This window comes from Condylura cristata, unplaced genomic scaffold (assembly GCF_000260355.1).
Source record: "Condylura cristata isolate star-nosed mole 26May11 unplaced genomic scaffold, ConCri1.0 scaffold00053, whole genome shotgun sequence".
Lineage (NCBI taxonomy): Eukaryota > Metazoa > Chordata > Mammalia > Eulipotyphla > Talpidae > Condylura > Condylura cristata.
In genome coordinates this window covers 420,978-436,876 of record NW_004567154.1, presented here as the reverse complement: position 1 = coordinate 436,876, position 15,899 = coordinate 420,978, and the positions used below count along the sequence as shown (strand labels likewise).

At 41.4% G+C, this 15,899-nt stretch overlaps 1 pseudogene; it reads right to left on the bottom strand.

Annotated features, from left to right (window-relative positions):
* Nucleotides 1–12,182: 12,182 nt before the first annotated feature.
* LOC101628048 lies at nt 12,183–13,126 on the bottom strand (annotated as a pseudogene).
* Nucleotides 13,127–15,899: the final 2,773 nt, after the last annotated feature.

The window sequence follows — 15,899 nt, the reverse complement described above, 5'->3', positions numbered from 1 at the left end:
TGAATTCTATGTTAAAAAATTTTTTCCGGGGCCCTCCTTGGTGGTGCAATGTGTTAAAGCGCAGCACTGCAAGCTAGCAGCAGCAGTGTGAGTTCGATTCCCAGCCCCGGAGGTGATCCACATGACACAACAGACCCCTCCTGACACATCCGCTGCTACCCTCAACAGTGTACTTCATCGATCTGCCTGTATCCCAGTTCTGTATGCATAAATAAATGAATCTTAAAAATTTTTTTTTCCTCAGAATTTTGAAGATGTTGCTTTTACCATATCGTGTTGCTGATTAGAAGTTGGGTGCTAATTTTATTTTCATTCCTTTGTTGGTGATCTGTTTTCCCCACCTCTCAAAGCTTACATATTTTCTCATAATTTGTGTTTTGAAATATCACAATGATGTGCCCAGAAATGTGTTTTGTGATGGTTGGGCCCTTTCAAACTGAAGATTCATATCCCTGTCCTCTAAGCAATTGCTGTTTTATTTCTTTGCTGATTTTCTTTATTTTCTCTGTTCTCTCTTTCAAATACTATTAGTTGGAGTTTTGGTTTCCTGGATAATTGTCCTTTAATTTTCTCTCATATTTTCCATGTTTTTATTATTCTGTACTCTAGGACATATTCTTGTCTTTATTGACTTTTATTTTGACAGTCATTGTTAATTTCTAAGTATTCTTTTTTAAAAAAGATTTTACTTATGTATGCATACAAGAACTGGGTGTAGGCCAGAGGTGTGGGGTGGGGTGAGAGGATTCACCAGAGACAGATTGGAGAACATAACAGGCAGATTGACTGAGATACACTGCTGAGGGGAGGAACAGGTGGGTCAGGAGATGTCCTGCCACGCCATGTGGGTCAGCTCCCTGACGAGGGATGGAACTCATGCCACAGAAGGTGTCTTTTTCATAGCATCATTTTGAAAAGTGAATACAGTATCTCCTGTGTACACTGTGCTTAATAGCCCTTTCCTAGTCTTTGGGATGACATGATAATTAACAGAGAGGAAATTTGTCGATGGATACTAGATATGAACTCTCCAAGGGTATAGCAACTTGAAGAGGCTGCTTACTGACTGTCCCTTTCCTTTGTCCCCTAACCTAATACCATGTGTGTGTAAACCAGCTGGATGGTTTATGGTCATATGCTCCCTACCTGGAGTCAAGGTCTCTAGTTCTTGCCTTGACATCAGAGAGAGGAGGTCACTGTTGTAGTCACCACTTCTTTTGTTTTTTCCCTCTCTTCAAAGACTTATTGATTTATGCACACAAGAACGGGAGCACAGGCCAGAGGTGCAGGGTGGGGAGGAGGGGATTCACCAGAGACAGTGGGAAAGAGAAAGGCAGATCACCTGAAACACAATGTTGAAGGGGGCAACGGGCAGGTCAGGAGAGGTCCGCCATGACATGCGGCTCACCTTCCCGGGTCGGGGATTGAACTCATGCCGCTGTGGCTTGTGGCCACAGACAGCTTCACAGCACTGTGCTTCAACCCATTGCACCACCAGGGAGGGCCCTCTGGTCCCCATTTCTAAACCAGTTGTGTTTCCTGCATATCATTCTGCATATTCATTTATTTTCTGGGACATTCTCACTGCCTCCCACGGTGGTGACCTGTTCTCCATGGTCCACATGAGAAATAACAATCACCAGTACATTTCACAAAGTGGGTTGTTTTTTAATGTTAAATAACAATATTTTTACTGGAAATAGCAATCCAGTCTAGTTCCTTTTTATAGTCTTTTTGCCAACAAGAGTCAATAGCAAGTCAATTCGCCTATCTCTTGGTGTGGTCCAAACTGAGTATCTTTTATGGGCAAAAGCCTGAGAAGAAATATGCACACACGTTTCTCAAAACCAATTTTTAGAGACACTACATCATAAATCAATGCTTAGGATGAATTAACTCAGTGGAAGCAAGATATTGTTAAAGCATACCTAAATTATGTCACTACACAGAATACTTAACATTTTAATCAGAGTGGATAATATTTGCTCAGTGCTTACTTTGTGCCAGGCACTTGAATTACCTTCATTTCATAAAGAAGAAAAGTGAAGCTCTCAGGTGTCACTCGTCGAGAGCCACAGTGCTAATAAGTGACACAGTAAATCGCACCAAGATTGTCTACCACAGCCAACCAACATGTAACGGCAACGGAGCGCAATATTGGTCTCCAGCAGCCACATTCAGATTAATGGCGATAGCAGTTTTCTCTAAGAGTTCGTGGATACCTGAGATACCTCAGTTTAAATAAAGAGCCTATTCTGGTAAGTTTGCTTCCAAGGTGAATTGATATCTTTTCCTCAAGAGAAAGAAAACCACTACCAGCTTTTATTTTTTTCATACAAACCATAACAGCATTTCTTCATCATTTCTCATCAAACCATTACATATAGATAAAAAAATAAATAGTGCTAAAGAGCTGATAACAAACCCCAGGAATATCCTGTCCCACTCCTTCCCACTGCAAGTCCTGCTTCCTGGAGGCAACTGCTTAAATATTTTTGCTGATTTTGAGTTTTCTTCAGGCATTTACCACTCCCTACACCCTTCTCCCTTGCCCTCTCCCACTCAGAAGCTGAAGAACTAGATATATCCTTAGCCTCCCTTGCAGCTAGAGATGACTGTGTGTCCCAGTTGTGACCTTCAGATATTTGCTAGGGGCCTTCTAAAAAAAAAGGCTTTTACTTTCCTTCTTCCTTGAATATAGTCCTGCTGCCTGGCGCTGTGACAGCAATCTTGTGACTGTGAGGGGATGTGCTTGAGGATGAAGGAGAAACACATTAAAGAAGAAAAAGACCCCTGGTACCTGATGGCATTCTTGGACATCTGAAGCCAGGCCACACTTCTATTAATACATTTACTTCCTGAAGAATAGATGAATGAAAAAATAAAGCCATATGTGTTTACTACTGTCAGTGGGTTTTTGTGTACTTGAGGCCAGAAGGATTTTTAACTGAAGGACCACCATGTTTCTACATAATACGCTTTTAGTACCATTTCTTAACGTGGCAATTTCAGACAGCTCTTGACATCTCATCATGGTACAGGAGGGTTTTGTCCCCTCCACAGACATTCCTGTTCTCCCTCCCTTCGTTCTTCCAATATGTTTATGTCACAATTCCTAGTAAATCAGAGTTGCTACATGGCCAAGAAATGTAACTATAATTACCTGAATTTTGTTGTTGGCATTCTTGTATTCCTGAATTTAATAATCACAGGGTTTGTTTGTTTTGTTTCTTTTCCACTTGAAACAAGCCCGGCCTTACTTTTTCCTATTTGCTTTATCAGTTTGTTCATAATCCTACTGGCATATTTTCCCACAAATATTCAAACCTTTCAGCCCATGGATTTGAGAAGAAACCAGTACAAAATCGATTATTTGGGAGATCCAGTTAGGGTTAGGGGCTTATCATGTCCACTACTAGCCTTCCTTTTAAGCTAAGTGGGGGAGCTTTTTTTCTGGGACCATTTGGTTTCTTTGGAGAGCCCTCTGTATTTTTCCTAAGTATAGGTACTCGGATCTGGTGATTTGCACCCATGAGGACAGGGTAGGACAGAGCAGAGAGAGGGTGGGAGAATCAAGTTATCAAACACATACTTTGAATTCTCCCCTGAGAGGGCTTTGCATCTCACTCCCAGGTCAGGATAACTTTTCTGCGCCAAAGCCTCGCCAATGTCTTGCAGGTAGAGCAGACTCCTAAAGGTTCCGCCTCCCATGCTCAGACTGTGCGTCTGTGTTCCCTGGCCCTGCTTTCTCAGCTACTGCCCCCAGCCCCTTTCTGCTTGCCAGAAATTGTTGGACTCCCTCCCCCAGTCATAGGACCATCTCCAGGTTTTTCTAGAGATGTGGGTTTACAGACTCGATTCCCTTACTCTTATTATCTGGGATCCCAGGAGTTAGAGCACACAGGTGTGTTCCCCTTCTTGAATGGAAATTAAAATCTGAATTTTTAACTGTCCTGGATTATCTGGATATGTCCCCAAGTGTGTACAGTGATGTTTGCAAATCACTGACAATGGAAAAGTCCTGGGCCTGAGAATGTGATGGAGTTGAGTTTGCATTCTGACTGACCTCTTTACTCCAGTCACTTCCACGGACCTGTATATTCTCCTCTGCCAATGGGAATAATAATGTCTCTCTCACAGAGTTCTGAGAAGATTTTCATAGATACGTTTGTAAAGTATACAACACAGGCATTGGCAGGCAGGAGGTGCTGAAAGACTAGGAGCGACCACTTTTTAACGGGAGCAAGTGGGAAATGTGAGGGGAAAGTCTGAGTGAGGTTCCTTCCAGGAGGGCCTCGTATGCTACAACTTATCCTTGTGACACTGAGGACCCTTGACAGACTTGTGAGCAGGCCCAAGAATGTGTTGAATGTGTTGAATTCTTTCCTCTGCCTGATGTGCGGAGGGAACAAGAAGCCCTTGGCCCAGCAGCTCCTGGGTTAAAATCTTCCTCTGCATCTGAGTTATTTGTAACCTGTTGTCATGGTAACGAGTTTGGCAAGAAAGCCAGTGCTGGAAGCTCCTGTCAGTGGGGAGGGGAGGGCAATGAGAGAAGACAGAAGATTTGGAAGGTGGGGGTCGCCTGTGACCAATGCCTCCCTTTCCTCTGATTTATTTAAAGTGTTCAGCTGGAGGTGAGGGGACCATCCTCCAGGGAGAGTGATTGGGTGCCAGAGACTCCACTGCTCAATATTCTGATATGCCAGATGTGAAAATAGACCCACAGAGGTCCAGCAGCTGGCTCAAGGCCACACAGCAAGTTGGGGAACAGAGACAGGACAGTGCCTTTTAAATGGGACTTGGGGTCACAGAACTGAAGCATGATGAACATAGAGGAGATCTTTGGAAAGATTTCATCCACCCCTTGACCAGCACAGATGCTTTTGTTGTTATTCATATGGGAAACCCGGAACCCAGTGTTAGACCTCATTGAGAGTCACACAGAAACTCAGGTTCTGACTTGAGATCAGAAACTAGAGGCTTCAGGTCTCAGGCCTCCCAGGCTTAGTGCTTCCTGAGGGCGTGCAGTCTAGGTTCAAGGGCCGGGAAGCCCCTCTCTGCTGACTACCAAGATAGAGCCCAGCAGGGCAAGACTGAATTGACTGCCTTGGCCTTTCAGCCCCTCGAATCCGACACACACTCACACATCTCCCTTCCAACACCCCCTTCTTCTGCAAGTATGTGTTTCCTACTGGCCACGGCAATGCTGTTGTCCAAGTGGCAGCCCGGCCTACCGCACCATGGGCTACACACACCTGCCACCTGCCTTCCCCTACACCTCAGGGCTAGGCACTGCCTGGCTACTCTATGGGGTTCATTCCTCACGGTTATTCTCAGTCTCCCAAGTTCACAGGTGGAAAACTGAAGGAGCTGAGGAAGCAAAGTGACTGGCTCAAGTTCACACTGTATTAGCCTGAAACCATCCTCCCCCAGAAAGGTGTTTCTGCCCACTCTATCCCACACTGATTTCTCAGCCCTCAGAGTTCCTCCCACCACTGTTTTGTCTTCATCACCCCTTGGGACTTGTGCAATGTTTCCTCTGTGTTCTCTGCCTCATGTGCATCCCCAACCCCAACCCCTTCCCCCTCACCAATCCCTTACCAGGTGACTCTCCTTTCTGTCTCTCTGATCCACCTTTTTCATCATCTTCTGCTAATGCTCTGCTTCAGTGCAACGTCCCTCACACGAACCACCCCAGGACACCTCCCTGGCTCCCAGCTTCCGGACTTGCCATCTTCAGCCTACTGCTATTCTGCACACCAGCAGTGAGAGCGAATTGAATACATTGCTCTCTTCTGAGACGTCTCACCCCTGCCCCCGAGGATAAGCTCAAGCTTCTTGTGGGGCAGTGAAGGCCATCCTGGGTTCTGGCCCCTGCCAACCCTCTCCAGTCTCATCTCTTGCCGCGCTTGGCCTCACAGTGTGCTCTGACCAAGGAGCTAAGTACAAGCAGCTCCTGGAATGGACCAGACTATCACTTGCTTAGGTGTGTTTGCAATGTCTTCTATGTGAACGTCCTTCACGGACTCCCCAAACCAGATGATTTCACCACATCCAAGCAAGCTTGCTGGATTCCCAAGCTGGATTGCATCCTTTCCTCTAAGCTGCCACAGCCCCAAGTTCAGCTGTGCTCCTCTCCTGCCCCTTGTAGATCAGAAGCTCCCTGAGGCCAGGGATCTTATTTATAGCAAAGCCCAGCACCTGGATGGTCCCAAAAGGGTCAGTGAATACTCATTGTGTGAATCCAGGTGTATGAGTGTCTGAATGATGATTGGAATTTGGGTACAGTCCCCTGTTTGCACCCTCTTCTTCTGGACTTTCTCCTGGAGAGACCTCTGTGGACAGATTCAAGGGGAGGTTTGCTGGGACACAGACCTCCACAGACCCTCACAGCTCATCTGTTTCAAGCTGCAGCTTGACTGCTGCTCCTGCCTCGGTCCCTGCTTCTGACACCGCCTGTAAATTGGCACCATCCGCCTGTGCCTGGTGTCTCTAAAAGGGCTGTTTGCTGTTGACTTAGGCCAGTAGCTTTCAAAGGGCTTTAACACTGGTGCCTGTTCTCTGATACCATTGCCTGCCGACTGGTGCCAACTGGTGCTGACCAGTGCTGCTGGCCTCTGTCTGGCCGCCTCTGAGACCATCCATTGCTTCTGATACTCTGGTGCTATTGCTTCTGTCGCTGTCTGGTCCTTCATCTGGCCTTGGCCAGCTTGGCCTTTGACTAGGTGTCTCTGGTACTGTGGTGCTACCTCAGCAGCACCACCTCTGATCACCTCCAGCTTTCACCCTGATTTGGATGGTTCACCACCTACCCATGTGCCATCAGTTGCAGGTTCTCATCAAAGGGACAATACCATCTAGTATGAGAAGACTTTGGTGGTGGACTACTGTACACGGTGGACACTCTCTGATGTAGAAGAGTTGGCCATCTGGGGCCTTAGAAACATTCCTTATTGCCCCAATTACCTACCCCTTTGTTAAGAAACCCCTGAACCTGAGTTGTTTCTTACAATTGTGAGCTCCCAGGTGGGAACCCACAAATGGTGACCTGCCCCCAACCTTTGCACTGGTTCCTTTAGAGGTAGGGAAGCAGGATACAGAGAGGTTGTGGTGGCGTTCTAACTAACTCTGATCAACTCCAAATCACTTTCCACCTTGTCTCTGCCACTCCCAACCTTTCCTTTGGACAAAAGTCTCTGGTAGTTAATGCTAGAGCCATGCCTCAAACCTGGGTCTTAGAGAAACAATGACCAAAGCAGAAGATAGAAAAGAAATCACCTTCAGAGCACCTACTCTGAACTTGTGCTGTGGGAACACCAAGAAGAATGGCAGGAAAGGGTGGCCTCTGAACATTTATTGAGCTTCTATAACCTGCTCAACATAAATTCTTAATACTCAAAGCAGCTGCTTTATGTGGAACTTATTAAAGTCTTGTTTTATCTTTGAAAACTAGAGGCTCAGAGAAGGAAGCAACTCCCACATGTTTAGTCATCCAATAAGCAACAGGGACAGGGCTCGAATGGAAGTGTCAGGCTCACAATGAAAAGGGACCGACCTGTCATGTTCAGAAGCAAAATGGGACATGGTTTGTGCAAAGTGCCCGGAAAACAGCAGAGTAGCGGGTTGAGAGCTGCCTGGCTTAGAGGAGGCACTGGTGACTGGTGGGGGCCATGCCATGAAGGGAGGGGGGCGGTTGATGATGAAGGGCCCAGAACTAGAATACCAGCCCTGGCAAGGACACTTCCTTCTTCGTTAAAACACACACACACATTGACATATATAATATATTCAAACATATTCTCTTTATATGGGTATATATATATGAGTAAAATTTTTCTGATGCTAAAAGTAAGATCACTAAATATCTTTCAGTTTTTGTCTTTGGGGGGAGAGAATGATAGTGGGGCATGGGAATTATGGAGAATAAATAAAATGAACAAACAAGGGAATCAAACAAGAGAGGAGCCGAAGGAAACAATGATGACGATCAGCCTAAACTGCAGGCCTGGTGAACTCACCCGTGCCCAGAAATCCCCAAACCATAAAATTAATGCCCCTTCCTCCGAGTAATATATGTTCATTGATGAAAATTTTGGGGAAAAAAACGCATCCGACCACTCAAGCACAAGCAATATTATCATCTTGGTGTGTTTAGTCTTTATTCTATGCCTAAAAATATATCATCTTTAAGATTATGGTGTGTATTTAATTATATACCGCCATTTTCACTTGCTTTCTTTCTTTTAAAATTTATTTTTACATCATTCTTCATTTTGTGCTTTTTTCCATCTCAGCTGTAATCCTCGTGGACTTCCCATCACCAGTTCACCCATGTGCCATCACCACAGTCCTGTGTAACTTTCCCACCACATTTTTTATCCCATTCCCCACTCCACCCCCATAAAATGTCTGTGGCATATAGTTGTTCATTTTTTTGTTTTTTTTTCTTTATTACAATTGCTTCCCCCTCCACCCCCCTACCCCCCATCCCTTACGCTCCTGCTATGAGTGAAACCATCCAGTATTTTTCTTTTTCTTTCTGTATTATTTCACTAAGCATGATCCCTTCCAGCTCCATCCATGTTTCTGCAAAAGGGATGAGTTTGTCTTTTTTGATTGCTGAGTAATATTCCATTGCATATATGTACTACATCTTTTTAATCCAGTCTTCTACTTTTGGGCATTTGGGTTTATTCCATGCCTTTCCTATTGTAAATAGAGCAGCAATAAACATGGGGTGCAGGTGTCTTTTTTAAGTCAATGTTTTTGTGGCCTTTGGGTTGATACCTGGGAGTGGAATTGCTGGGTCATATGGAAACTCCATTTTTAGCAGTTTGAGAAACCTCCACACAGTTTTCCATAGTAGTTGTACTATCTTGCATTCCCACCAGCAGTGCAGGAGAGTTTCTTTTTCTCCACATCCTCGCCAACATTTGTTGTTGCTAGTTGTTTGAAGATGTGCCATTCTCACTGGGGTGAGGTGGTATCTCATTGTGGTTTTAATTGGCATCTCTTTTATTACAAGTGATGCTGAACATTTTTTCATATGCTTGTTGGCCGTCTGCATTTCCTCTTTGGAGAAGTGTCTTTTTAGCTCTTCTGCCCATTTTTAAATTTTTTTTTTATTTTTTATAACAGTTTATTTTTACATCATTTTGTACATTTTTTTTTTGCCATCTCAATTGTAATCCCCGCGGGTTTCCCATCACCAAGTCACCTGTGTGCCATCACCATAATCCCGTGCACTTCTCTCCCCACCCCCCCGTAGTGGATACCAGTCAGTGTACTTTTGTCAAAATCCACAGAATCTAAAACACAAAGAGGGAATTCTAATGTAAACTATTAGGTAATAAATATGTAGTTGTCGATTTTACCTCAGTAGCTGGGGAAAAGGACAAATTCAAGATGTCTTAGTATTTTCTCATCAATTGTAGTGAATATACCGCACCTAGGCAAGATGTATGTGCCAGGGAAGACTGGGTGAGGTGAGGAGGTATATAGGAACTCTGCATTTTCTGTCTAAATTTTTCTGCAGACCTAAAATTGCTCAAAAATATAAAGCTTATGTATTAAAAAGGAGTACAGTTTTGATACATGTTACAATATGGATGAATCTTGAAAACATTATGCTATGTGAAAGAAGCCAGTAGCAGAAAGATATATATTATATGACCCGATTTATATGAAATTTTCAGAATAGACAAACCTATAGAGACAGAATATAGACTGGTAGTTGCCTAGGGATGGGGAAACTGGGGCTTGAGATGACAGCAAGGGATATAAAGTTCTTTTTGGGGTAATGAAAATATTCTAAAATTAATAGCGATGACAGTTGCACAAGTGTACAAATAAAGTAAAAGCCATTGAGTGGATTGTGTCATCTGTGAATTATATCTCAATAAAGTCACTGAACATTAGAATATATATGCACACATACTTGTGTTGGCTTAGACTGCTTGTGCAAAGGACATAAAAGGAAGCATGAACATTAAAGATCCCCAATGGAGAACTGAGGGTGAGCAGCGAGAAATTAAAATTCTATATTACTTATTTTCCCCAACATGGCCTTTTCTTCCTTTGTTCCCAAAACTTATATTCCAGGGGTCCTCGCTAGGGGCTCAGGGCTTGTCTCAGCACTGTCCTGATGGGGCCTGCCTTAGTTCAATCCTGGCCAGAGAGCTGACTTTGCCTGCTGCTCCCCTCAGTGATCTATTTCAATAGATCTGTCTGCTCTTCTCCCCACTCTGTCTCTGGTGAATCCTCTCACCCACCCCACAATCCCATAACTCTGGTTCTACCCCAGCTAGTACTAAGAGGATCTACCTCATGTAAAATAGAGGTAAATCTTTGATTTCTAGACCTGTGCACCATCCATACCTTCCAGTCTTACCAGGCATTGGTAAATCTCCCTCCTCAACACCACACACATTTAAAATTCCTGCCACGACACATTCAACCTCAGTCACATTACTTATAAGAATTACATTTTATATGATTTATCCAGAAGGAGCTCTAGTACCTCAGAAACACTGTCTGGGATAGCATTTGAGCTCTTCTTTCCACAGACATAACTAAACAGCTAATTCCTCATCAGTGGCATTTGTACTTAAGTACTTCAATGAACTAAGTTTGAAGAAATGTAAAGGTCATTTACTTAAATACAAAAGTTACCTTCTTAAAAATGTTTAAATATATGTGCATATATATTTAACTAACACACATATATTCATTGTTCTCTCGAAGATAGGCATGACAGCAAGGCTCTTGGACCTGCAATACAAGATTTTTTATTTATTTATTTTTTGTTCTGCAGTGGCTACAGATAGCTTGATAGTGCTGAGACTTAACCCCTTGCATCACCAGGGAGGTCCCTTATGATGGTTCTTTTGATATACAAAGCTTTTTTGTTTGATGTAGTCCAACTTATTTGTTTTTCCCTTTGTTTCCCTTGCTGTTGCTTTGTGTCCCCAACTACAACTCTAAAGTTGATGTATATATTGCTTATGTTTTCTTTCAAGTATTTTACAGTTTCAGCTCTTAAATTCAAATCTTTAATTCATATTGTATTAATTTTTGAGTGTGGAGTTAAGTATGGATCTAGTTTCACCTTTTTTTTTTTTTAATGTGGCTGTCCATGTGCTCAACACCGTTTGTTAAAGAGGCTTTCCTTTCTCTGTTGTATTTTCATGACTCCCTTATCAACTATCTGTTCTATTCCATTGGTCTGTGTTTCTGTTTTGGTTGCAATACCATACTGTTTTGATTTCTGTTGCTGTGTAATATAGTTTGAAGTTAGGGAATATGATATCTCTATTTTTCCTCTTTTTTCTCAGGGTTACTTTGGTTATGAGGGGTCTTTTGTGGTTCCATACAGAATTTATAATTGTTTATTCTATTTTCTTGAAAAAAGTCATTGGGATTTTGATAGTTTTTTTTTTTTTCATCTACTCTTTAAATTGCTTTAGGTAAGATGGCCATTTTAATGATGCTTATTTTTCCAAACCATAAACCTAGGATATCTTTCCATTTCTTTATGTCTTCTTTTATTTCATTTAATAGAGTCTTATAATTTTCAATGTATAAGTCCTTCATCTCTTTTGTTAACTTTACTCCCAGGTATTTTTTTTTTTGGGTGGGATTGTAAATGAGACTTAAAACAATGTATACTTTTAAAGATTTATTTATTTGTTTGTTTATGCATACAAGAACTGAGGTACAGGCTAGAGGTGCAGGTGAGAGGATTCACCAGAGACAGAGTGAGGAGCAGAACAGGTAGATTGACTAAGTACACTGCTGAAGGGAACAGCCTGCAAGACAGGAGAAGTCTGCTACACCAAGTGAGTCACCTCCCTGGCTGGAAAATGGCTGCGGCTAGCTTTGTAGTTAATAGCTGAACTTTAACCCATTGCACTACCAGGGAGGTCCCTAGAATAATTTTTTTAATTCATCATTTGCATACAGAATTGCAACTGATTTTTCTATGTGAGAAATTACATAACTTATAAAAGATGCAACAAATTTTAAATGATACAAACATCAGAACGTGAGTGCATTTAACCACATTCAGCTTTTAACAGATGGAAAAGAGTGGAATAACAACAATTCATGCTATAGCATGTTTAATGAACTGGTGGCAAAGAAAGTTGTTTGAAGGAAAGCAGAGGAACTTGATCGTTTAACAATTAGAAACAAGAGGCCCCATAATCATGTATATCTATGATTAGAATGTACATGATGGGAACTCCAGGGATCTCAGATTCTTCACTTAAGGTCTGGTCAATTGTGGCCACAATGTAGCACTTGTCCTGAGCTACTCTGTACTAATCAGTCTTCTGCTTAGATTCCTTTGTTGTGCATGGTAATCATTCAAATCTGGGATCCTCAATGATCCTAACAGCCACTTGATACTTCTGTCCTATTTTCTTAATTTTAGCCATTACAGTCATTTATACAAGAGATACTATGCTTAGTGTCTTCCTCATTGAGACTCACTGAAATTCAACACGTTTTTTTTTTTTTTAGAGATTCATTTATTTGTGCATACAGAACTGGGGTACAGGCCAGAGGCGCAGGGGCAGTGAGAGGATACACCAGAGACAGAGTGGGGAGCAGGACAGGCAGATCAACGAAGTATATTGCTGAGGGGAGCAGCAGGTGGGTCAGGAGAGGTCTGCCGCGCCATGAGGGTCACCTCTAGGGTGGGGATCGAACTCATGCTGAAGTGGTTTTAGTTTCTTATTGCTGTGCTTTAACCCGCTGCTCCACCAGGAAGGGCCCTGAAGTTCAACTCTTATAAACATAGTAATCCCCAGTTTCAGATTACTCTTTATTATTTACTTGGCATACAGATAGTACATCATTCTGGCACTAAGTCCAATTTGGCTTTACTGGGAAAAGTTGATAAAGTTGGTTATCAACTGGGATTGGCAAGGTGGCCCAGATGTGAATCCTATTGGAAGAATAGGCATGGAGGGTGTTGGGTGACTTCTCTTTCCTTGAATGTACTGGGATCTTTCTTTTCTTTCATCTTTGGTTTTAATCTGTCCTCTTCTTCGAGCCTCTGATCTCTGAGACTAAGCGTCTGCTTCATGGTTGCATATTTCCTTGTTTTCTTTTGCGTTTCCATGTTCATGCTGCACTCCTGTTTCTCTGCAACTGATTTTTATATATTGATTTTGTATCCTGCCACTATACTGTGTTTATTATTTCTAGTAGTTTTGATGCAGTCTTCTGGAATGCCTATGTATATAACCATGTCATCTGTAAATAGTGATAGTTTCGACTATTTTCCAGTTTGGAACAGTTTTATGTCTTTCTCTTGTTTAATTGCTCTAGCTAAGAATTCTGGTACAGATTGAGTAGTAATGGTGAAAGTGACCTCCTTATCTTATTCCTGTACTTGCAGTTTTTTACAGCTTTTCATTGAGTGTAATGGGTTTGATATCAGTGGCTTTTTTTACGTTTAGATAAATTCCATTTATTACCATCTTATTGAGAAATTTTATTATAGATGGATGTTGAGTCATATGGAATGTTTTGTCAGCATTTATTGAAGTGACCACATGATTTTGGAAGCTAGAATTGTTTATTCATTTAGTTCTTATTATGGCAACATTGGTTTGCAATCATACAATATATGATTCGGTGAATAGGTTCACACCTCTCAGACGTATGTCACTATACTATACTCATCACAAAAGCACCCATAGTCCTTTACCATAGACCATTAAGCTCCCTCCCTACTTTTTTTGTACCCTTACTCTCCTTCCCCCTCGAGTAATGTCAGCCCAGTGGTCATATTTCTAGAGTTTGTTTTGGTTTAGTTTTGTCAGTTTTTTTGTTTTGTTTCTCTATATTCCACACATGCGTGAAATCATTTGATCTATCTTTCTTCTTCTAAGTTATTTCACCTCTAACTTATTTTTCCTTCTCCTTCTAACTAACTTAATCACCTCCAGTTCCATCCACATTTTCCCATATGGCAAGAGATCATCTTTTTTTTTTTATTACCAAATATTACCCACCTCGTGTATATATAAATATATATATCACATGTATGTGTATATATATCACATTTTATATATATATAATCCTATATCATTTTCTTATGTCCCACGTTGTGTGTGTGTGTGTATCACATTTTCTTATTGGGCACTTAGATTGTTTGTACAACTTAGCTAGTGCAAATATTGCTGCAATAGAAACAAGAATGCATATATCCCTTTGAATGAGTGTTTCTGCATCTTTGGGTAGATACCTAGCACTGAAATTGCTGGGTCAATTGATGGATTTATTTTTAATATTCAAGGAACCGGCCAACTATTTTCTATAGGGGCTTGCTCAATTCCCACCCACAGTGTATGAGGTTCCTTTTTCTCCACACCCTAGCCAGCATTTGGTGTTGCTGTGTATTTTTGTTTGTCTGTTTGGTTTTGTTTTGTTTCATTTTCATATGGGTCATTTTCATGGGAATAAGTGTCTCATTGTTGTTTTGATTTGCATGTCTCCGATTATAAGTGATGTTGAACAATTTTTTATATGCCTGTTGGATATCTGTATGTCTTCTTCAGGAAGATATCTATTTAGCTTTCCTGCCAATTTTGTGTTTGGGTTCTTGGTTTTACTGTTGTTGAGTTATATGAGTTCTTTGTAGATCTTGGATATTAAACTCTTGTTGGATGCATGATATGAAAATATTTTCTTCCATTCCTTTATGAGCTGGTATCAGCTCACCAACATTTAACAACATGGGTTCTGAGCTTTTCTTCCTTCCTTTCATGTTTTGTTGTTGATTCATAATATTCTTGTTCATGCTTCTGGTTTCCTAATCTTATTGTCACTTTGTTCAGGATTTTGTGTTTTGAATTTTATTTTTCTTGTAGCATTCTTTCAACTTATCTTATTGGACAGGGCTGGTGGTGGTAAACTCCATTAGCTTTTGTTTGTCTGTGAAAGACTGTGTTTCACCTTCATATCTGAATAATAATTTTGGAGGATAATGTATTCTTAGCTCATGGTTTTATTGTTTAGTGTTATGAACGCCATATTACACTTTCTTCTTGCCTGGAGGGTGACTGGAGAGAAATATGATGAAAGCATGAGATGGATGCCTTTGTAAATTACCTTCTTCCCTCTAGGCACATTTAATATTTTTTATTTACTTTTGATTTTTGATAATTTAACAATGGTGTCTTGGTATAGGTTATTTTGTATTCAGAAATTTGGATGTTCTTTCAGTTTCCTGGATATCCATGCTTATTTCATTTCTTAGATTTGGGAAATTTTCAGCAATTATTTCTTTGAATAGGGACTCTGTTTCCTTTTCTCTCTTCTCTTTCTGCAATACCCATTATGCCTAAATTTCTTTTAATTGTGTCTGATGTTTCTTGTAGGTTTTCTAAATCTTGCTTTTTTCTCTTTTTTTCTTATTTGAGCCTTCTATTTTTGAAGTTCCTTCTTTTGTCAGTTTAATTCTTTAAAAAATGCTTTTCATATTTGTCTTCACCTTTTTTAAAAGATTTATTTATTTGTGCATACAGAACTGGGGTACAGGCCAGAGGTGTAGGTGTGGTGAGAGGATTCATCAGAGACAAAGTGGAGCAGAACAGGCAGATCGACGAAGTCCACTGCTAAGGGGAGGAGAGGTCTGCCACGCTATGTGGGTCACCTCCAGGGCAGGTGGGGATTGAACTCATGTGGAAGTGGCTTTAGCTTCTTAGTGCTGTGCTTTAACCTGCTGCACTACAAGGGAGGGCCATATTTTTCTTCATTTTATGCAAAATTTCTTTTTGTGTTTTTTTAATCTTCACTTTCTTTGGCAGAAAACTTTTTATTCCTGGATTTTCTTTCTTAGAGCCTGTAGTTGCCTATTTGCCTTTGATTGGCCTTCTAGTACTTCA